Below are 25,634 nucleotides of genomic sequence, written 5' to 3'. Positions count from 1 at the left end.
TGTTTGGTGTCTCGATCTCAAATCAGTCTCCGAATGCCGCCTCCGGAACCACCGCACCACCTCCTCTTCCCTCCACCTCTACTCCTCGTACCGTCGAAAACCACCTCCTTCCACTTTCCTCTTCATAAACCACCTTCATCCATCTCCTCCTCCTGAACCACCTCTATAGATCTGCTTTCACATCCTTTTTAATCTGCCACTCGTTAGCTTGCCGGAAATCAACTCCTCTCATCTCTAAAACTGGCGCCCCAAACTACCTTCGTTTTTTATCCTCTTCCTGAACCAGCTCCTTCTGTCTCTTATCTCCTCAGGTAGAAAAACACCTCCTTAAAAAATCACCTCCTTCTTGTATACTCTTGTATACTGAAGATACAAGAAACGATTGCATCCTTATTCAGGTATGGCATTTGCGATTGTGAATAAGGATACTGTGACTTTGGGAGTTAAAGTTACTGAAGGATTAGGGAAATTGCCCAAGGTCGTGTTAACCTCTTCCCATGGAAGGTACCTCGATTTGATTGATTGATACTAGTCATTAACATGTTACGTGAATATTCATCAATTAATTAGTTCCTTAATTAGAAACGGTCGAGAACTATGTGGATACTATAGATAGGAATATACGATAATATACTTGAATTTTCGATTTCAAAGTGATTATTGCATTTTGAACAATAAGTTCCTCAAATTAGGTCATTCTACATTCATCTCAATAATTTTTCAATGAAGCCGAGCTCTACTTATATGGAGGATGTGTTACATCTTGGAAAATCGGAAGCAGGGATCTCCTTTTTGTTCGACCATATGTTGTTTTCATATGACAGATGTAACACCCAAAAATTTCGAACAAATTTAAACTTTCAAAACATATCAAGTTCATCGAAACATTACAACTTTGTTTTCAAAATACATTCTATCAGAGTATTCCCAGAAACATAAACATAACAGGAGGAGCTGTACGATCATGCCTTCGCCTTGCCACGATCCCCTGATGTACCTGAAACAATAAACTGAAACTGTAAGCCCGAAAGCTTAGTGAGTTACCCCTAAAATACCGATACACATACAGTCCACATAACCATGTCACACCATGACATATCATAACAAACTGAACAGAACAACATGCAATGGGTCCACAGCTTTACAAGCTGGATTACCCCTGGGTCCTCAGTACGAGTCTGGAATGCCTACCGGGCCCTCAGCTCGTATCTGGAATACTATCGAGCCCTCAGTACAAGTCTGGAATGCCTACCGGGCCCTCAGCTCGTATCTGGAATGCTCCCGAGTCCTCCGTATGAGTCTGGAATGCCTACCGGGCCCTCAGCTCATATCTGGAATACCCTAGGGTTTGTTGGCTACCGCACGGAGCAGTACAACCCCAACCCATCCCACATAACATATCAACATGTAACAGATAATGCACATACAGGTAATCAATCAGTATCACAGGTAGTCCTATAGACCTACCCTCTAGCATATCAAACTAGCATGCATAACCAACTTATACTCAACATAATACAACTACTAGGATAACATATCCAGTGGGCCGGCCTTGGTGCCTTAGACCCCTTATTATAGTGAGGATAACTCACCTCGCAAATGTCGACTCGGAAGATAAAACCCAACCCTCGAATCACTTGGCACAGGCTCCACCACCTAACACCAAAGCACAATATACTCATAAGTCCTTAACCATATAAGGTACTCCATAACCCACTAGTCAACCCCTGGTCAAAGTCAAAGTCCTCAGTCAAGGTCAACAGTCCATGTTGACCCCAACTCGCCGAGTACCCTCGGCTACTCGCCGAGTTCCTTGAAGCACATTCCAACTCGCCGAGTCATCGGGGTGACTCGTCGAGTTGCTTCGATTCTCGTTCAAACTTTAAGGTCACCCGTCGAGTTCCATCCTTGCAACTCGACGGATACATACGCATACATATCCTAGGGAAAACTCATCCGACTCGCCGAGTTGTTCTTCAACTCGCCGAGTCTTATGGTAATCTTCATCGGACTCGCCGAGTTGTTCATCCAACTCGTCGCGTCCACGGCCATCTTCATGTGACTCGCCGAGTCAACCCTTGCGACTCGCCGAGTCCATTCAGTCCCTTTTCCATACAGACTTGTTTTGAGCCATGCAGCGGCTCCAAATCACATATCTAAGCTTCTAGGGCATGCTTATCACGTAAAGTTGCAAACTTTACGTGCATGCATGGCTATAAAGGCTCTAAATGCCTATTTTAAGTTCTTAATGAAACTTCATGCTCAAGAGGGACCTTAATCCTGACCAAAACTGAAACTTTATGCTTATAGAATCCAAGGAGGGTCCAGATCTGAAGTTACAACCTCAGATCTAGCCCATAGCTCATCTTTCCAACTTAATATCTCACCAAAAACCCTAAAATTCAACCAATAGAAGAGATTCACAAAGAAAAGGCGATTTGGTTACCTCCAGAAGATGATAACTGAGATAAGAGTTGATTCCCACACTCTACTTGCTCCAATCTCCTTCTCCTTTAAGCCTTCTCCCTCCAAGGATCCTTTCTTCAAGCTTCAAACACACAATGGGCACACACACACACGTATTAGGGTTTTAAGGGGGTCTCAAAGACTGCAAGGAGGCCATAGGAGGCTTATCATTCCTTAAATAGGGTGCAAAACCCCGAGATTTAGGGTTTCTTCTGCCAGCTCCTACTCGTCGAGTCCCTTAATGGACTCGTCGAGTAGGTCACTAAACACGCGTTCCAACCCCGCTGCTACTCGACGAGTAGGGAAACCAACTCGTCGAGTAGGACATTAAACCAATTAACCTTTTATTTAAATCCCTACCTGGAATCCGGGCGTTACAACAGAAGCCCATAAGGTTACTTTTCTTCTGATTTTAAATCCAAATCTATAACTCCATTATTTCTAGAATCCTGAAATCACTCTAAATTCCACATTTGAGTCTCACTCTTTCTTCCATTTTATTTCTTTTGCAATCAGTGAAGGTATCCCCCATTATTTCCCTCAATTTGGACCTGTCCCTATGCAACAGGTATGTAATACAAAATGATTGCACCCATGATCCATAAATCGTTAAATTTTTTTTAACAAATTGAGACATTTATCCATAAAATTGGTAATATCATGGATTTCCAAGGAATTTCAATTGGTCAGTTGTTGATTCTGAAAATGTCGATGGAACGCCTGTTAATAGTTATCACTTTAGATCTTAAAGATAGCTTATACAGTCGACCTATGTGGGATTGCAGTTTTCAAGCTTTATACAAGGTAAATTTACTTTATCCCATTTTTTCCTTTATCAAACTTTAAATAAAATCTTCTTTTTTTTGCAGATCACTCTAAACAAGAAAACCCTTTCAACTGAATTAAAAATCACAAACATAGACAAAAAAAAACCATTTTCATTCACCATAGCCCTTCATACTTACTTCAGTGTAAGTGTCCTTATCATTATCGGTCAAAATAATATAAATAATATAAATGTCATTTTTTTGTGTAAATATTTAAAATATTTATTTGTTTTTTTGAAGGATTCTGTATCGGTTGCATAAGTTAAAGGTCTAAAAGGTTGTAAGATTGTAACACCCAAAAATTCAAGCCAATTTAAAACTTTTTAAACAACCCAAAAAGCATTAGTTATTACAAACTTTTTTTCAAAATGTATAATATCAGAGTATCCCAGAAACATAGTCATAAAAAGTGAGGAGCTGTACGATCACGCCTGTGCCTTGCCACGATCCCCTGATGTACCTGAAACAATAAACTGAAACTGTAAGCCCGAAAGCTTAGTGAGTTACCCCCAAAATACCGATACATATACAGTCCACATAACCATGTCAGCAACATCATAACATAACAAACTGAACAGAACAGCACATAACGGGTCCACAACCCTACAGACTATAATACCCACGAGCCCACAGTACGAGTCTCCCTTAGCCCGTAACTGGAATGCTCCTGAGCCCACAGTACGAGTCTCCCTTAGCTCGTAACTGGAATGCTCCTAGAGTTTGTTGGCTACCGCACGAAGCAGTACAACCTCAACCCATCCCTTATCACAAACACATATCATAACCACTGAGCATGCAATAATCAAATAACATCACAGGTAGTCCTACAGGTCTACCTAACTGGCATAACCACTATCATGCAGCACTAACTCATACTCAACATCTAACACTACTAGGATAACATATCCAATGGGCCGGCCTTGGTGCCTTAGACCCCTTAGTATAGTGAGGATAACTCACCTGGCACTGCTGAAGTCCCGCTGATACCACTCCAGCTGCTGGTTGACAGATTCCCGAACTGTCAACATCAAACAACACCTAATTAATAATTGGGTTACAAGCCCAAGGTCCAACTCACACTACAAAAGCCCAAAAGTCAAATAATGGGTCAAAGCCCAACATATGGCCCAATTTTCCAAATTGGGCCCAAACCTTTACATGGTCTTTCCTTAAGGCCCATTCAATTATTCTAATCCAATTCCCATAGCCCAATATCACATAATCATAAAGGCCTAAACATGGCCCATTTATGGCCTAATTTTCCAAATTAGGCCCAAGTCCTCACATGAGCCTTATCCTAAAGCCCATCTAATTACTCTGGTCCCTTAACTTGTTCTTGGATGGTCCATCAATAGTCCAATTGCCAAAGCCCAATAGGAAGACCCAATTCAAAGCCCGAGTGAGATTAGCGCTTTCACATGAAATGATGATTAGGGTTAAGTGTTTCTTACTTAACCCCTAAAGGACTTAATCCATTAAGTCCATTATTGCTAAGTTAGTTTGCCAATGATTATTAATTATTATTTTAAGTTTAATAATTAATTCTCGTGTGTGTGTCCCAAACAATTTCCACAATTAGGGTTTCATGGCATTAGGGTTTCTAACCCATATTAACCCAATAGGCCCAATAGCTAAGTCCTTAAGCCCATTAGGGTTTCCACTAGGCCCATCAGTCTCATGTTTGGGCTTTTAGGTCCAAATAGGGCTTTATTGGACCCATTAGGGCTTACAAGGCCCATTAGGGTTTTAGTCCTTTGTCCAAACATCCAAAAAGCAACTCCAACACAACTAAGCGCACCGCCACCCGACACGGCGGCCGGTGGCGGCAGGAGGCGGCAGCCACCACCCTAAGGTGGTGGTTTTTGGTTTTTCTCTTCATTATTCCACTTTTGTTACAATTACAAGGCTGAGAAACAAAATAACACACACACACACTAACACAAACTCACACATACACCTAAGACCACAACAAAACACGCACACAGCCACCACCACGCGGCGGCTGGTGGTGGCAGAGCAGCAAGGCGGCGGTTACCACCATGGTTGGCAGCCATGGTGGCCTTCCTTGGTTTCCGGCCAAACAAACATCTCTATGGAAGGCTCTCTAGTGGCAAAGTCACACCCACACACTTGATCGGAAAAATAACCTAACCACCCACCTGGTGGTTCCGACAACAGCAGCGACCATTGGTTGCGGATGGTGTTGGGACGCAACAACACTAGCGGCAATCGGAGCACCACAGAAAGCGTCCACTCGAGTTGTGGTGGCGACGGGCACGACCGAGGCGTATAATGGCGACCTGGGCAGCGGCAGCGGCAAGGGTGCGATAGTAGAACGAAATGGAGAAAAGACACGGTGATGTGGTTCCTTCCGAGTGCAGCTTTGGCGACAGCATGACGAACGTCCGCCCATTTGTGATCCGAGTCGTCGCCGGCAACGAGAAGGCGGCGTGCATTTGATGGTTCAACATGGCGGCAAAGTGTCGGTTGTCACCGGCAGCCGATGGAACAGTGGCATCCGTGGTCCGCCACTCCACGACAATTATAAACCAACCCGACATGGGCAAGAATGGAGGATGTCGGCGGTTCTTTTGGCTGATTGGAAAGACGAGACGAGAGTGAAGGGTGGTGGCGGCCGGATGATGGAGGAAGGAGAGATGGCGGCTGAAGTATGGAGCATCTAGGGCTAGGGTTTAGAAGGATAGTCGGGTTATATACCTGGTTCACATAACCTTCACTCATAATGACGGAAATGGTCCCTCCTCCTCCCTTTTCTTTCAAAACCAGTCCTTAATTTACCCTTTAAACCCCTGTTCCATAATTCTTTTTCATAAGAAGCCCAATAGTTACAAAACAACCCCTCCTTCACAACTTATTCTCAATTAAGATCCATAAATTACCATTTCTACCCTGACTTCAAGAATCCTTCTCAGAATAGGTCCGACATTTACTCTTTAACCCTCGGAACTCAAAAGTATATCATTTGGCACCCCGAACCAACACCCCACTAATTATTATTTGATTTTGGACAATAATAATATAAAATAATAATAATACTTGCTTCCCGGGGTTCCTGATTTATTATTTAATTTCTCTATTTAAAACGGGATGTTACAACTGATGGGTTTTGAGCATTCTAACACTCCTATGGTGTACATGCAACCCTAGAAACCTTGGATCTATGTTTGACTAAGATACATACAAATAATTATTTTTCCAAGGTTCTTATCCTAACTAGCATGGCATGGGATACTTGAATCAAATAAAACTAGTAGAATTACTTACCTTGTAGTAGTGGTTGATTGCTTGGAGTTTGAGAGTCTAGCACCAATAATGTGGATGCCTCAAATGGAAGTCACAAATCACCACAAACTTGGAAACTTGAGAGAATAGTCACAAACTTCTTGAAATCGCCCCTCTTGGTTTACACACATCAACTAGTCTTATTTCAAGAACCAAAGCCTCCTTTATATAGTGTGGTGGATTAGGGTTACATCCATGTAAACCCTAATACCCATGTCTTTTCATTTCCATGAGATCCATGGGTTAAAGCTCCATGGAGTATCCATGGACTTTCCATGCAAGCCTAGCCCATTCCAAATAAGCATTAGCTCACACTATATAAATACAAGAGCCCATATTTAATTAGTCATACTTTTGATCTCTAAATTAATTCTAAATTAATTATAGATCAACACTAATTAAATAATATGATTTTATATTAATATATTAGAACTTATAATATATTAATAAATCATAACTTATACTATTCTCAAAAGATTATCCGTAAATTGTTCGGGTGAAGTGCAACCCAAATGGACCATGCCGGGTCGGGTCAAGTACATACCAAATATAGTTATGGACTTAGACACTATCTCCAACAGTCTCCCACTTGGATAAGTCTAATAACTATAGTTGCAAGTATGACTTCAGGAACCGATCGACAATCGTAGATCTTAAAACTCTGTTGAACTATGAAGCGCCATTTTAGATAAGTGATCATATAATCCTCTGTTCTAGATATCAGCCGGACAAATACATGGAACATGGTCTTGCTTATTGTCCAGCATTTGTTTCCCGATTTCCGATTTGTTTGACATAGAACTTAACTGAACACATCAATGTAGTTCTGACCGGGCCCGGTACATAGGTCAAAACAAAATCATCGAGGGGCCCAGATATCGCTTCTAATCCTAGAAGGAACAGATAAACTTCGACTCATATGTTTGCTCTACTACTTGTTGAACTACACACAAAGGCACGGTTTATAACATCGAGTTACCAATGCATTTTCGTGCAATCAATGCATAACCAACTCATAGGCAACAAATCATATCTCTAGGTTTGAAGACTTATATGATATTACCGTCTCACGATCACTCGAGATAAATTCCATGAAGTGATACAAGTGAGTGTGGGTTGAATCCAATACTCAGAACTTATGAGCACTCATGAGTGTTGTAGCCCCGCTTTGTCTAACATCTTAGACCTCTACAAGCCAACCCATGACAGTCTTGATTCATATCTACTTCCAACATATGACCGACTGTGGAGAGTTTGAATAATATGATATAAACCATACCATAATTATTCTGGAAGTCAAAACATGCAAAAAGAAATAATAGTAAACGATTGACAAGAGATAGCAACACTTTACTCATAAATAACAGCTTTTATTTATCATCAAATGTCAATTACATTTTACAAATTTCAAGATTATCTAACTACTAAAACTAATATCATCCTTCAGCCCTATGCTCCGAGCATGCTGGAGATGCTTAGCCCGAGTCAGTCCCTTCGTGAGGGGATCTGTTGGGTTCTCATCCGATGATACCCTCTTTGCCACGAGGATTCCTTCTTCTATTCGATGTCTGATGAAGTGATATTTTCTGTCAATGTGTCTGGATCTCCCATGATCTCTTGGTTCCTTGGCTAAGGCAACCGCACTATTGCTGTCACAGAAAATCTCCATTGGCTCCTTTATAGCTGGTACAACTCCAAGGTCTTCGATGAAGTTCTTTAGCCATATAGCCTCCTTTGCTGCCTCGCTTGCTGCTATATACTCTGATTCACAAGTGGAATCAGCCACTGTCTCCTGCTTGGAACTTTTCCAAGTAATTGCCCCTCCGTTTAGAGTAAAGACCCAGCCCGACTGAGAGCGAAAATTATCCCTGTCAGTCTGAAAGCTAGCATCACTGTACCCTACAACTCTCAAGTCCTCACTGCCACCGAGGGTAAGGACCCAGTCCTTAGTCCTCCGTAGGTACTTGAGGATATTCTTTACCGCAGTCCAGTGTGCCTTGCCAGGGTTCCCCTGATACCTGCTAACCATGCTCAAAGCAAAGGCTACATCAGGTCGAGTACACGTCATAGCATACATGATCGATCCTATAGCTGAAGCATAAGGTATTCTACTCATTTCTGCTATCTCAGCCTCAGTACTAGGGCTTTGTGTCTTACTCAATCTGGCGTTACTCTGGATGGGTAACTCTCCTTTCTTGGAGTTATGCATGTTGAACCTTTTCAACACTTTGTCAACATAGGTGCTTTGACTAAGTCCAATTAGTCTTTTACTCCTGTTTCTCAAAATCCTTATCCCTAGGATATATGCAGCTTCTCCAAGGTCCTTCATAGCGAAACACTTCCCAAGCCAGGACTTTACTTCCTGCAGGGTTGGGATGTCATTTCCTATGAGTAGTATGTCATCCACATACAGTACCAAAAAGCTGACTATACTCCCACTAGCCTTGATATAGACACAAGATTCATCTTCACTCCTTGAAAAGCCAAATTCTTTGACTTTCTCATCAAAGCAAAGACTCCATCTGCGAGGTGCCTGTTTTAATCCATAAATGGATTTCTCGAGCTTACACACTCTACTGGGGTACTCTGTACTGACAAAACCCTCTGGCTAAACCATGTAAACATCTTCAGCCAAGTTTCCATTAAGGAAAACGGTTTTGACATCCATTTGCCATATTTCATAATCATGAAATGCAGCAATGGTTAACAGAACCCTAATAGACTTAATCTTGGCCACTGGTGAAAAGGTCTCATCATAATCAACTCCCGGAGTTTGAGAATAACCCTTTGCAACCAGTCGTGCCTTATAAGTGTGTACATTACCATCCATGTCGGTCTTCTTCTTGAAGATCCATTTACACCCAACTATCTTACGATCAGGTACATTGTCAACCAAGTTCCAAACTTGATTTGTCATACATGGACTGTATCTCGCTATCCATAGCCTCTTTCCATTTAGCAGCCTCAGGGCCTGCCATGGCTTCCGTGTAGCTGTTAGGCTCATCCAGATTTACCAGTGTGTTATCACTGATAAGTGTCTCACCTTCTGCAGTAATATGAAAACCATAATAATGCTCAGGTGCATTCCTAACTCTGGTGGAACGCCTCAGAGGTATAGATTCTTCAGTCGGCTCAACATGAGTTTCCTCCTCAGGTTGAGGGCTAGGGTTTGAGGTTCCTTCACCACTTGACTCTTGAATTTCCTCAAGGTCAATTTGCCTCCCACTGTCTCCTTGGCTCATGAATTCTCTCTCTCGAAAGAATCCGCTTCTTGCTACAAAGACCACATTATCACTGGGTCTGTAGAAGATGTAACCAAAGGATTTATGTGGGTAGCCGATGAAAATACACCTTTCGCTTCGGGGTTCGAGCTTATTGTGAGTCTCGCATCTCACGAAAGCCTCGCAACCCCAAATCTTGATGTGGTCTAGATTGGGAACTTTTCCAGTCCACAACTCGTGAGGTGTTTTGGCAACCTTCTTTGTAGGGACTAGATTAAGGATATGGGCGGCAGTCTCTAAGGCATACCCCCAAAATGAGATTGGTAGCGAAGCTCGACTCATCATGGAACGAACCATGTCCAACAAGGTCCGATTGCGCCTCTCAGCTACACCATTCAACTGTGGTGTCCTAGGAGGTGTCAATTGTGAGACAATCCCACATTCCTTAAGATGGTCAAGGAACTCAGTACTAAGATACTCACCACCACGATCGGATCGAAGCATCTTAATGTTCCTGCCCAACTGATTCTCCACTTATTGCTTAAACTCTTTGAATTTCTCAAAGGTTTCTGACTTATGCTTGATTAGGTAGACATATCCATATCTACTAAAATCATCAGTAAAAGTCACATAGAACCGATTAACATCTCTTGTGGCGGTTCTGAAGGGTCCACACACATCCGTGTGTATGAGGTCCAACAAACCTTCACCCCTAGCACAAGTGCCAGTAAAAGGTGACTTTGTCATTTTACCAAGCAAACAAGATTCACAACTATCATCTGACTTTAGGTCAAATGACTCCAAGACTCCATCCTTTTGGAGTTGGCCTATGCGTTTCTTGCTTACATGTCCAAGACGACAATGCCATATGGATGCTTTATCTAAGCTAGTGGAAGAGTTAATACACAATACATTGTTTCCTAGATTATCTACAACAGATACAGTTTCATACACGCCATCACAAGGTAATGCTTTAAAATAAAGAACATTATTAAAGAAAGCATCAATACTACCATTATTATTATCAAAATAAAAGGTAAAACCTTGTTTATACAATGCATGAAAGGAAATAACATTTCTTGCCATTTCTGGCGAATAATAACATTTATTCAAATCTAATGTAAACCCACTATTTAGCACTAAGGAATAAACTCCTATCTTGGTAAAAGGTGAAGCTTTCCTGTTTCCCATGATCAAGTTTATCTTTCCCTGCTCCACATTCTCACTTCTTTTTAGTCCCTGCAAATCACAACATATGTGAATACCACAACATGTATCAAGGACCCAAGACTTAGAATGAGGTTAGTTATTAGACAATATAGTGTATATACCTGCATGGTTGGGTTTTACTTTCCCATCCTTCAAATCTTGCTGGTACTTTGGGCAGTTTCGCTTCCAGTGTGACTTTTCATGGCAATAGAAGCATTAAGCCTCATTAGGGTTAGCAGAAGGAGTGACAAAACCTTTCTTGGTTTTGCTTGAAGAGGAGCCTTCAAGGGTCTTACCCTTGGTACCCTTAGAAGGGTTCTTTCTCTTCTTCCCTTTGCCATGCCCGATTGCCAAGACATTGGCCGCAGTTGGAGTAGGAGTAGGAGTAGTAACAACCGACTTACCCTTTAGACCACTTTCGGCGGTCTTCAAGAGTCCTTGAAGTTTGTTAAGGGTGACTTCTTCCTTGTTAATGTGATATGTCATGCGGAATTGATGTCTATTGCTAACACGATGGCAAGGAGTGCAAAATGATGTCTATTTCTAACTCCTCAGGGAAGTTCACATTCAGCTTCAGTAAACGGTCCACATACCTTTGCATTTTCTGCATGTGGCCCGTGATGGGTTCACCATCCTTCATTCGGGTTGTTATCATGGAGGAGATTATTTCATATCGCTCTTGACGAGCACTTTGATGGTAGCGGTCCATCAAGTCCTGGTGCATCTCAAAAGGATAATAGTCCTCATAGGACTTTTGGAGCTCGGCTGTCATGGTGGCCATCATGATGCATGCCACTTTTGTAGCATCTCTTTCATGTACCTCATATTCAGCAAGCTCTTCAGGAGTAGCAGTTGGCTCGGGTACCTTCAGCTCCTTGTCGAGAACATATTCTTTGTTCTCATACCGAGTGACCATCCTGATGTTTCTGATCCAATCTGTAAAGTTGGACCCATCAAAGATGACTCTCCCACAAAGATTCATGAGAGAGAAGGAGCTAGTAGGGTTTGAGCCAGAAGCATTGTTATTGGAAGACATCTGAAAAGAAGAGGGAATAGATTAGATGAGATATAGAGATAGTCCTTAACAAAACACCCAAATGTAATATTAAGGCTAGGACCCAACACAATATTTTATAACTTAGAAGAGGGATGCCGTAATCTAAGCTATAAGATATTTGAAGGTAGGTGAATGACGATTCACCAATTTCCACCATGAAAAACGAAATATTTAATTAGGTTTTAATTGGTTTAGAAACTCCTAGATTCTTTGAGATTCATTGAACTTTCTTCAATGGCATGTTTCAATCTCGAGTGTGCCCTTCAAGTTTTGTGACTGGGATGCCGAGGATCACAAAACAAGGTGTGAAGTAACCATGCAAATTACTTGGTACCCTTAATGTATTACCCCTCAATTGATGTGCCGGTTAACCACACACGCTCCATCGATACTATGATAAACATTAAGTCACCCTTTACCTACCTTGTTAAGTTCAAGTTAGTGTGCCGGTTAACCACACACGCTCCACTAACGACTTAAACAAAGTGTAAAGTGTAATTTCATGGATTAGCACCTTATTCACATTTTCCTAAAATAACTAAGATTGGGAATTCAATAAAGTTTAGTTACTTTAGTATTATCATTATACTTTTAATGAGAATTTATAAGTCCTTGTCCTACCCGTTCGGCTAACGACCCTCCACCGATCAAGGAAGCGGTGGGTGAGAGTGGACACCCATTAAGTTGCCATTTTATAGGCAACAACCTTATACCCCCCTTATAGACCGGCTTCGTGAATGAGGGGTACTAGCGGTAAGACGACTTGATCTTATACATATATAAATATTATTAAGCTTATAATATTATAAAGTATAAGGGTTGAATTTTAACTTTTAAAATTCTAGGGGTTGGAACTAAAGTTTTTAATATGACTTTACATGTTCCAAAACTTGAGGGCAAGTTTTGTAAACTTTCAAAACTTTTCATTTCTCATAACTTATGAGTTAATGGTTATTAAAAATGAAGACTCTTCATTTTTTGTAACCTATGTGTTCTTTTAATGGTTATTTATAAATGTGACTTTTGGTTATCCATAACTTAAGAACTAGTTATGGACTCCATTAAAACACATAAAGATCAAGAATTAATCTAATCAATTATTAGCACATAATTTCTATGATCTTCTAAACTCATATGTTTATGAATGTTCATATCAAAAATTTCAAGAATCGTAAGTACATATACAAAACTTGAAATTTTGATACGAGCTTTTGAACAAAACATCGATTTTTCAAGTTTTTTTTTTTTTTTTTTTTTTTTTTTTTTTTTGCATCAAATATCAAATAAACAAACCAGGCTCTGATACCACTGATGGGTTTTGAGCATTCTAACACTCCTATGGTGTACATGCAACCCTAGAAACCTTGGATCTATGTTTGACTAAGATACATACAAATAATTATTTTTCCAAGGTTCTTATCCTAACTAGCATGACATGGGATACTTGAATCAAATAAAACTAGTAGAATTACTTACCTTGTAGTAGTAGTTGATTGCTTGGAGTTTGAAAGCCTAACACCAATAATGTGGATGCCTCAAATGGAAGTCACAAATCACCACAAACTTGGAAACTTGAGAGAATAGTCACAAACTTCTTGAAATCGGCCCTCTTGGTTTACACACATCAACTAGTCTTATTTCAAGAACCAAAGCCTCCTTTATATAGTGTGGTGGATTAGGGTTACATCCATGTAAACCCTAATACCCATGTCTTTTCATTTCCATGAGATCCATGGGTTAAAGCTCCATGGAGTATCCATGGACTTTCCATGCAAGCCTAGCCCATTCCAAATAAGCATTAGCCCACACTATATATATACAAGAGCCCATATTTAATTAGTCATACTTTTGATCTCTAAATTAATTCTAAATTAATTATAGATCAACACTAATTAAATAATATGATTTTATATTAATATATTAGAACTTATAATATATTAATAAATCATAACTTATACTATTCTCAAAAGATTATCCGTAAATTGTTCGGGTGAAGTGCAACCCAAATGGACCATGCCGGGTCGGGTCAAGTACATACCAAATATAGTTATGGACTTAGACACTATCTCCAACAACAACTCTCCCCCACTTAAATTTTATTTCGTCCTCGAAATTGTTTCTTATCATTCTTTACATGCCAAACAACTTGAACTACTTGGCTACAATCGCGAGCATAACCCCAGCCTTTCCAAGGAAACCGCAACCAACCCTCGCAGGGTTTTAAAACATGAAAATAAACGAATCCCTTGCAATATGATCACATGTACTCAATCCGAAATCTGAAGTCTTGAGATGGAATTCACTGCACTTAACTCCCAATTGGCTACTCAACTGCTAATAACCTGGGATTCCCACTCGATAACAGAATCACAAATCCCACACTACTACCTGTAATTCTCTTCTTGACAAGAGATTAGGTACTCCTTCAAGAGAAATTCGTCTTGATAACCAATTCCTAGTGATATAATGAACAACGGGATGTAAACTGGGTGATGAACCCTCTTGGGTCAACTCAACAATGTTTCCTTTGGTTCCTGAATCGCATACATGTAAACCTTCAAATGACAACATTTCTTAATTTGAGAACATTTGAGAACAATTTAAACCTTCAAACATATAAAAAAGTCCAACTCCATCCACACCCACCCGCTCTACTGGAAGTCCCTTTCTCTCGTTTGAAGATGGAACACCTGAGACCAGCAGACCATCGCCATAGTCACCGGAATGTCGTCGGAATAACCGATCACTGCCTCTCCACACCTCCCCCCCCCCCCGCCTCTACTCCTTCCATAGTTGGAAACAATGTATGTTCCTCTCTTTCTCTCCAGCGAGTATGTTTCTCGGAAAGGAAAAGATCTATCTTGCTCATGCTAGCTGATTTTCATGTTCAAGGAGGTGATTTACACTAACTCTCCTATTATGTAGGCATTACTTGTTTTATGATATTGTTCACGGTTACCCTAATCCGGTAAAGTAAACAAGGAAAGGAAAAATGTAGTTTGTTTTCTAGTGTGACATGCAGACAAGATTCATTTCTGCGTTCTCGATTCGTTAATTGTTCTCGTGTGTTAAATCACATGTGATTATATGATCTAATCACATATGACTTATATGTACAAGATTCATTCTTGTGTTTTCAATTCGATAGTTGTTCTTTGTCTATATTAATCATATGTAATTAAATATATAAAAATGGCATATGATTAAATACATGATAACAACTATTGAATTGAGAACGCGAATTTGAATCTTATTCACATAAATCATATGTGATTAGATATGTCTAATCACATATGATTAAATACACGAGAACAACTATTGAATCGAGAACACAAAAATGATATTATCCACATAAATCATATGTGATTAGATACATATAATAACATGTGATTATGTGTATCTAATCACATATTATTTATGTGGCTAAGATTCATTTTCGCATTCTCGATTCAATAATTGTCTTTTTTCCACTTATTCATATGTGATTAAATACATTTAATCATATATGATTATATGTTTCTAATCACATATGAGTTTATTTGGAAAAAATGAATCTTGTCTATATAAATCATATGTAATTAGATACATACAATCACATGTGATTATATATATGATAACAAATATTGAACCAAGAACACAAAAACAAATCATTATCCAAATTAATCATATGCAATTAAATACATCTAATCATATGTGATTATATGAATCTAATCACATATGATTTATGTGGAAAAATTTGTTTTCATGTTCTCAATTCAATAGTTGTTCCCGTGTATACAATCACATTTAGTCGACAATGCGAAAAAAAAATCTTGTCCACATTAATCATATGTGATGAAATACTTATAATCACATGTGATTAAACACATGAGAAAATTATTGAATCGAGAATTCGAAAATGAATCTTGTACATATAAATAATATCTGATTAGATACACATAATTACATGTGATTAAGTACACGAAAACAACTATTGAATCATGGAAGTGAAAATGAATTTTATCCATACAAATCATATGTTATCAGATACATATAATCACATGTGATTATATGTAGCCAATCATATATGATTGATATGGACAAGAATCGTTTTCGCGTTTTCGATTCAATATGTGTGACAACCGTCAAATTTCGGTCAAGTCAAAGTCAAACAAAGTCAACAAGTCAAACCGGTCAACTCCATTAACCCTTGTATGTTAAGGTTTACGTTGTACAATTCGCTATTTTAATGAGAAAACATCATTTGGAAAATTCATGTGTTTGATTTTCCTTAGCCTTAACAGTGCTAAACAACGAACCAAAGCGATAAAACACTATTGGACAATTATCGGGGGCTGTGTAAGACTCTTAAACATGGCTTAACGGGGTTTACAAATATGACAATTGTAAAAATCTCATCATATTTACTATTTACTATTTACTATTTACTACCTACTATTTACTATTTACGTTTTAAAAATTACTATTATTAGCCAATTAGTATTAACCATCTTCTAGAAACATTTGTCATGATTACATCATGAATATGTCATATACACTAACTAGTTATATGGAGAATGTCAACATTTAACACTTATTATTAAAGAATTATATATGAATAGTAATTCTTACTAGTATAAATACAAGGCTTAAGTCACTCATTTTCTACACCATTCTCTCTCAATTTCAAGACTTCCAAGGTTAATCATCAAGCTTTCTTCCACTCTTGGTTCTCGATTCGTCAAGGCATCTTCTAAGTGTTTTTAAGTTGAACACTTCTCTTCTCCAACATCCATCCTCTAAGAACACATAAGGTGAGTTCATACCCCTACATTTACATGTTTTTCTTAAGTTTTAAGGGGGGGATACAAGTAAAATCATCAAGAACACAATTAAACTTTTTCTATCAGATTACATCAGAAAAGATGAACTTCGATCACAGACTGTTTTCGTCAACTTAAATATTTTAGTTTTCAAAACTGTTCCAGGTGCAAGTAGTTCAAACTCTTAGCTTTAAAATGGCTACTTGTACATCTCCATATGATTTTTCTACAATTTATGGTGATTTTTACAAAACTGTCTATCATTTCAGAGGCAAACCCGGACCGGTCTGTGATTATGAACATTTTCACCTCTGTTAGAGATCACTAAAAATCATGATAAAATTTACGAACAAACTAGACTCATATTCCAAACTCTCAGAATTTGCGGATTTGGATTTAGAGCTTTGATGATTTTTATATAAATTTTCTAAGAACAGTAACAGAAACTGTATTCAACGAAAAGTTGCTGTCAATTTCATTTCACCTTGTAACATGTTGAGCAAGGTGTATATCTTTATGTGATTATATGTTATTGCAATATATGACATTTTATCTTAATATTTAGACACACATCAGTTTACAAATGGATTTGGACATATAAAATATAAAGAATAACAAGTGATTATAATCAAAGTACAACCGATACATTCAAACATTTAATAAACTATTTTGAATATAGTTTGCATACATTACTACGTACTACCCTTGGTTGATAAACTATAATAGGTATAGTTTATGATACATTACATAACACATACATTTAAAAAGGGTACATTTATACAAATGATATTTTCATTAAGCAAGGTACGGCCATACGGTACCAAGTTTTCATAACACGTAATTCCGTTAATGACTTTGTGAGACATTTACTTCAAATTACCATTAAGTCCTGTATTGTAACCAGAGTCTCCTTGAGGGAGAGCGTGATAGTTGTGTATAGATCTATATTGGGTTTGACAAACCCACACCTAAACTGCATGCAACAGTTAGACCGATAGGTCTGGGGTGACAAATGTCATAACATTTCCGACGCCCGAAGAACGTCGTTTTAGGCAACCTTGGTCATAGTATGGTTATAATAAACTCACATAAAGTATTAATAAACATTGGAATTTACGGGAACTTCATTAAAATTTAACGAGTTTATGTCGATTTAAACTTGCATTGTTTTACTATAAATATGACAAATTACTTGTACATTTCGGTCTTTGGGTTTTAAGACTACATTTACACATTAAGGAAAATATTGGATTTTCTAACACAAATACTACTTTTACAAACGAAAGGCTTTTAATAATACCAAACAAAAGCTTATGAACTCACCAACCTTTGTGTTGACACTTTTTCAAACAACTTGTATTCTCAGGAAATCATTAAACAGGTAACCAAGTGCTTTTGAGGATGGGGCGCTAAGGCGTCTACTATTTCATATTTTGTCAACATATTGTAATTGATTCGTAAACATGTAATTCATACAATGATGTCACTTTTTCAATTATATATATGTTGGTTGTGTTTGCTTCAATTACTATTACAATTGTTGTTATGATACTATACATGAAGTCATCCACCCCCGGACGTTTCCGCCATCCTTGGTTTGGGGGTGTGACAGATTGGTATCAGAGCACAGTTTATAGTAAATTAAGTATATCAAACCACATAAGATATACAAACTATAAACACAATTGGGACTAATAGTCTCTGATTTGTGCATTTTTCAAATAAATATACTCTTATAAAATAAATGATTTTCTTGATTAAAGTATACATACATACATTACATGCTCGCATGGTATCATAACTAGCGAAAACATAAAGCAAAAGAAGAAGAGTTGAACATTTTGAGTATGCCTTAGTATATGTGGATTAAATCTGGGAAGGATATAGCCTGATCAACTATATCTGTCCGGGAATTTACTTGCATATACCGGGGGATGGTCAGGATGGACAACAAATCTAACAAACCTAATAACACACTACAAAAGGATACTTTAAGAACTCAAAACTAAACATTTACAAATACTATAGGAGTATTTTGTGTTACTATAATAAATTGTCTGAGAATTAAATAGGTCTTTATTTATAGATCAATAGCTGCTAAGTGGATGCGCTAAGGTCATATGTAACTAAGATGCTATAGACTTAGAATTTATGTATCTTTGTTTCACTTCCTGTCCTTGTTTGGTTGTGGTCTTGGAGTTAGGGTCATCTATTCGAAGGACTATTATATCTTAATCACATATGACTGGTATGCACTTTGCAACTAATTTAGTAACCGATAAAGATCATTTTAAAATATAATATATTAATTATGTCCCGACTAAATTAGTATATGTAAAACTTTTACAAACAGTCATATACTTGGAAACAAGGAGACTCAAATAAAATATTTTATACTTTCATTTTACCTCATAACCCAATGTATTGGGTCAATTAAAAGTATAAAATCGTATGTATCGTAAACATACCGGAAAACAACGTAATAATATACTTTATGTATAAAAGATTTCTCTTCCTATAAATATACTTTTACTAAAAGTACATTGGTTTACGACTTACGACAGAACCATGCCGCCAAGGAGAAGACCAAGACCTTCCGGCAACATAGCAACACCTCCTCCGCCGCTGCCTCCACAGTTTGATCCTGCGATGTTCCAGGCTGCAGTAACAGCAGCCGTAGCGGCCGCAATATCGCATATAGGGACAAACGGAGCTGGTGGTTCTGGATCGGGTGCTACAAACTCTAACCATGGAGACAGTACGTGGCGTACAAGAGAGTGTTCCTACAAAGACTTCACCAATGGCAAACCCGACAACTTCAATGGGAGCGGGGGAGTCATCACTTTAATGCAATGGTTTGAAAAGACTGAAGTAGTCTTTCAAGTGTGCTCTTGCCCCGAAGCGAGCAAAGTTAAGTTCGCAGCCTTCACTTTCACCGGCCGGGCCCTTACTTGGTGGAACTGTCGGATTAATTCACTTACTCTCGAAGTAGCTAGCTCCATATCCTGGGCAGAACTAAAAACCTTGATGATGAAGGAGTACTACCCGAGAGGTGAAATTCAAAAGCTGGAACAAGAACTTTGGAACCTCAGGATGACGGGCTCCGACCTTGAAACCTACACCACCCGATTCAATGAATTGGCTCTCCTCTGCCCAATAATGGTTACTCCGGATGAGAAAAAGGTGGAGCGATACCTTTGGGGACTATCTCCCCAAGTGCAAAGTAGTGTCCTGGCTTCAAGGCCAACTACTTTTGACAGTGCCAGGGAGCTGGCACAACAACTTGTTGACCACCGAGCCGGTCATAATACTACAACCACCACCACTGATCAATCAAAAGGTGGAAACAACAAAAGGAAGTTATGGAACCAAAAGAAGAGCCAACCAGCACAGGACCCCGCTAAGAAGCAACAAACTGTTGCTGTCCATGCTGTCACTAATGCTGCCACTACTGCTACCACTCCAGCACCACCGAAGCCATATGCTGGAACCCTACCTAAGTGCAACAAGTGCAACTTTCACCACAATGGTGCTTGTAGGGAGATGCACTGTAACAACTGCGACAGGAAGGGGCACACTGCTCGTTTCTGTAAAGCGCCGGCTCGACCAATCAACCAAGTCGCCAGTACGGGGGCAACCCGAACCTGCTACAACTGTGGAGACGCCGGTCACTTCAAAAGAAACTGCCCCAAAGCACAAGCCCCTAATGCTGGTGGAGTAGGAAGAGTCCTGGCAATAGGACATGGGGAAGCAGTCGAGGATCCCACGGTGGTTACCGGTACGTTTCTCCTCAATAACTCTTATGCATGTGTACTATTCGATAGTGGAGCGGAGAGGAGTTTCGTGAGCCACCAATATAAATAATTACTTGAACAAAATCCCCAATCACTAAAGGATACTTATGTAGTAGAAATGGCAAATGGGAAAGTAGAACGCACTATCGATATATACTCAGAGTGTACTCTCACTCTAGACAACCATACATTTAAAATTGACCTGATGTCGGTCACCATAAAAAGCTTCGACGTAATCATCGGGATGGATTGGTTAGTTCCTCACCGTGCCGACATTCTATGTTACGAAAGGGCCGTTCGCCTCAATCTACCAAATGACGAAACCCTTCTCATCTATGGTGACAAACCTAGTGCGAATTTACAAATAATCTCATGCATCAAAGCCCAAAAGTATCTCTGGAAGGAGTACCACGCCTTCTTGGCCCACGTAGTAGACAAGAAACAAGACGTGAAAGACATCAAAGACATCCCCGAAGTGTGTAACTTCCCGGATGTGTTCCCAGAAGATCTTCCTGGTGTACCACTCGCACGACAAGTCGATTTCAGAATTGACTTAATACCCGGAGCTACCCCCGTAGCCAGAGCTCCATACCGCCTCGCACCAACAGAAATGCAAGAGTTGTCCAGTCAGTTGAACGAGCTTTTGAGCAAAGGGTTCATCAGAACAAGCTTCTCACCTTGGGGAGCACCAGTCCTTTTTGTAAAGAAGAAGGACGGATCCTTTCGCATGTGCATCGACTATCGGGAACTAAACAAACTCACCATCAAGAACCGATATCCTCTACCCCGAATCGACGACCTTTTCGACCAACTCCAAGGAGCAAATTTCTTCTCAAAGATCGACCTAAGGTCAGGTTACCATCAGCTACGAGTTCAAGAAGAAGATATTCCCAAAACTGCATTCAGAACTCGCTATGGGCACTACGAGTTTGTGGTGATGTCCTTCGGTTTAACAAACGCACCTGCGGTATTCATGGACCTAATGAATAGAGTGTGTCGACCCTACCTAGACAAGTTTGTAATCGTATTCATCGACGATATCTTGATCTACTCGCGAAGCGAAGAAGAGCATCGCCTACATCTACGCCAAGTGCTAGAGACACTAAGAGCGGAGAAGCTTTATGCTAAGTTCTCTAAGTGTGAATTCTGGATTAGAGAAGTGGATTTCCTTGGCCATGTGGTAAGTGAGAAAGGCATACATGTGGATCCCTCCAAGATCAAGGCAATCGAGAATTGGTCAGCACCCAAGACGCCAACCGAAATTCGACAATTCCTTGGGCTTGCTGGCTACTACCGAAGATTTATACAAAACTTCTCCAAGATTGCGAAACCACTCACCACCTTGACGCAGAAAGGTGTGATATTCAAGTGGGAAAATAAACAAGAAACTGCTTTCCAAACGTTAAAACAAGCCCTATGCAGCGCACCGATCTTGTCTCTCCCAGAGGGAACCGAAGACTTCGTAGTGTACTGTGATGCTTCGAATCAAGGCCTCGGATGTGTGCTCATGCAGAGAGGGAAGGTTATCGCGTATGCATCAAGACAGCTTAAGACGCACGAGGTTAATTATACTACCCACGACCTGGAATTAGGAGCAGTAGTATTCGCTTTGAAGATCTGGAGACACTACCTCTACGGCACGAAATGCACTATCTTCACTGATCACAAAAGTCTTCAGCATATCCTCAATCAGAAAGAGCTCAACATGCGACAGAGGAGATGGGTAGAGTTGCTGAATGACTACGAGTGCGAAATTCGTTATCATCCGGGCAAGGCCAATGTAATGGCCGATGCTCTAAGCAGGAAGGAGTACTCGGGCCGCCGAGTAAAATCCTTAACAATGACAATCCATTCCCACCTGACCATACAAATCAAGGAAGCTCAACTGGAAGCTTTGAAACCAGAAAAGGTGGCAGGAGAGACATTAAGGGGAATGGATAAAAACTTAGAAGTCAAGGATGATGGAGCACGTTATATCATGAACCGGATTTGGACACCGAAGTTCGGTGGACCCCGAGACGTCGTCATGAATGAAGCACACAAGACTCGATACTCCATCCATCCCGGGTCGGATAAGATGTATCTGGACCTCAAGAAATTATACTGGTGGCCGAACATGAAAGCTGAGATTGCTACCTATGTGAGCAAGTGTCTGACTTGCGCCAAGGTCAAAATCGAATACCAGAAACCATCCGGGCTATTACAACAGCCGGATATACCTCAGTGGAAGTGGGAACGAATAACCATGGACTTCATAACCAAGCTGCCTAAGACATCGGGCGGGCTTGACACCATATGGGTAATCGTAGACAGATTGACCAAATCAGCACACTTCCTACCGATAAAAGAAACCGACAAGATGGAGAAGCTGACTAGAACGTACATCAAAGAGATTGTACGACTCCATGGTGTGCCGATATCCATTATCTCCGATAGAGATAGTAGATTTACCTCACGGTTTTGGCAGTCTCTACAAAAATCATTGGGAACTAGGCTTGACATGAGTACGGCCTACCACCCACAAACCGACGGACAGAGCGAACGAACCATTCAAACGTTGGAAGACATGTTAAGAGCTTGTGTGATAGACTTCGGTAAAGCATGGGATACCCATCTACCGCTTATCGAATTCTCCTACAATAACAGCTATCATACTAGCATCAAAGTGGCTCCATTCGAAGCTCTTTACGGTCGCAAATGCAGATCACCCCTGTGTTGGGCTGAGGTGGGGGATACACAGCTAGCTAGAGGGCAAGTCTCTAATAGCACCCTCACTGGCCCTGAAATCATAAGGGAAACCACATAAAAGATCGTTCAAATTCGAGAAAGACTGAAAGCGTCTCGCGATCGGCAAAAGAGTTACGCAGACAAACGACGCAAACCCTTGGAATTCCAGGTGGGTGATCGTGTACTACTAAAAGTTTCCCCTTGGAAAGGAATGATACGATTCGGCAAACGCGGGAAACTAAATCCAAGGTACATCGGGCCATTCGAAATCCTTGCTAGGATTGGGCCAGTAGCATACAAACTTCGATTACCTCAGGAACTCGACAAAGTACATCCCACATTTCACGTGTCGAACCTAAAGAAGTGTTTGTCTGATGAGACACTCGTAATACCACTCGACGAAATCGAAGTTAACGAAAATCTCCACTTCGTGGAGGAACCAGTCGAAATCATGGATCGGGAAATCAAACGAACGAAACAAAGTCGTATTCCCATCGTGAAGGTCCGTTGGAACGCTAAACGAGGACCCGAATTCACCTGGGAACGCGAGGATCAGATGAAACAAAAGTATCCACATCTCTTCCCGAACTCTTGAAGTCCCAGTCAAAAATGCAAATTTCGGGACGAAATTTTTTCTAACGGGGGGATGATGTGACAACCGTCAAATTTCGGTCAAGTCAAAGTCAAACCGGTCAACTCCATTAACCCTTGTATGTTAAGGTTTACGTTGTACAATTCGCTATTTTAATGAGAAAACATCATTTGGAAAATTCATGTGTTTGATTTTCCTTAGCCTTAACAGTGCTAAACAACGAACCAAAGCGATAAAACACTATTGGACAATTATCGGGGGCTGTGTAAGACTCTTAAACATGGCTTAACGGGGTTTACAAATATGACAATTGTAAAAATCTCATCATATTTACTATTTACTATTTACTATTTACTATTTACTACCTACTATTTACTATTTACGTTTTAAAAATTACTATTATTAGCCAATTAGTATTAACCATCTTCTAGAAACATTTGTCATGATTACATCATGAATATGTCATATACACTAACTAGTTATATGGAGAATGTCAACATTTAACACTTATTATTAAAGAATTATATATGAATAGTAATTCTTACTAGTATAAATACAAGGCTTAAGTCACTCATTTTCTACACCATTCTCTCTCAATTTCAAGACTTCCAAGGTTAATCATCAAGCTTTCTTCCACTCTTGGTTCTCGATTCGTCAAGGCATCTTCTAAGTGTTTTTGAGTTGAACACTTCTCTTCTCCAACATCCATCCTCTAAGAACACATAAGGTGAGTTCATACCCCTACATTTACATGTTTTTCTTAAGTTTTAAGGGGGGAATACAAGTAAAATCATCAAGAACACAATTAAACTTTTTCTATCAGATTACATCAGAAAAGATGAACTTCGATCACGGACTGTTTTCGTCAACTTAAATATTTTAGTTTTCAAAAACGTTCCAGGTGCAAGTAGTTCAAACGCTTAGCTTTAAAATGGCTACTTGCACATCTCCATATGATTTTTCTACAATTTATGGTGATTTTTACAAAACTGCCTATTATTTCAGAGGCAAACCCGGACCAGTCTGTGATTATGAACATTTTCACCTCTGTTAGAGATCACTAAAAATCATGATAAAATTTACGAACAAACTAGACTCATATTCCAAACTCTCAGAATTTGCGGATTTGGATTTAGAGCTTTGATGATTTTTCTATAAATTTTCTAAGAACAGTAACAGAAATTGTATTCAACGAAAAGTTGCTGTCAATTTCATTTCACCTTGTAACATGTTGAGCAAGGTGTATATCTTTATGTGATTATATGTTATTGCAATATATGACATTTTATCTTAATATTTAGACACACATCAGTTTACAAATGGATTTGGACATATAAAATATAAAGAATAACAAGTGATTATAATCAAAGTACAACCGATACATTCAAACATTTAATAAACTATTTTGAATATAGTTTGCATACATTACTACGTACTACCCTTGGTTGATAAACTATAATAGGTATAGTTTATGATACATTACATAACACATACATTTAAAAAGGGTACATTTATACAAATGATATTTTCATTAAGCAAGGTACGACCATACGGTACCAAGTTTTCATAACACGTAATTCCGTTAATGACTTTGTGAGACATTTACTTCAAATTACCATTAAGTCCTGTATTTTAA

General features: G+C 39.4%; 1 pseudogene; it reads left to right on the top strand.

Moving 5' to 3' along the window:
• The first annotated feature begins 400 nt into the window (after positions 1 to 400).
• Positions 401 to 5,977, top strand: LOC145158775 (uncharacterized; annotated as a pseudogene).
• The last annotated feature ends 19,657 nt before the right edge of the window (positions 5,978 to 25,634 follow it).

Source organism: Lactuca virosa, chromosome 2 (assembly GCF_052849685.1).
Source record: "Lactuca virosa cultivar CGN04683 chromosome 2, Lactuca_virosa_CGN04683_v6, whole genome shotgun sequence".
Taxonomy (NCBI): domain Eukaryota; kingdom Viridiplantae; phylum Streptophyta; class Magnoliopsida; order Asterales; family Asteraceae; genus Lactuca; species Lactuca virosa.
This window is presented reverse-complemented; position numbering and strand designations above follow the sequence as displayed.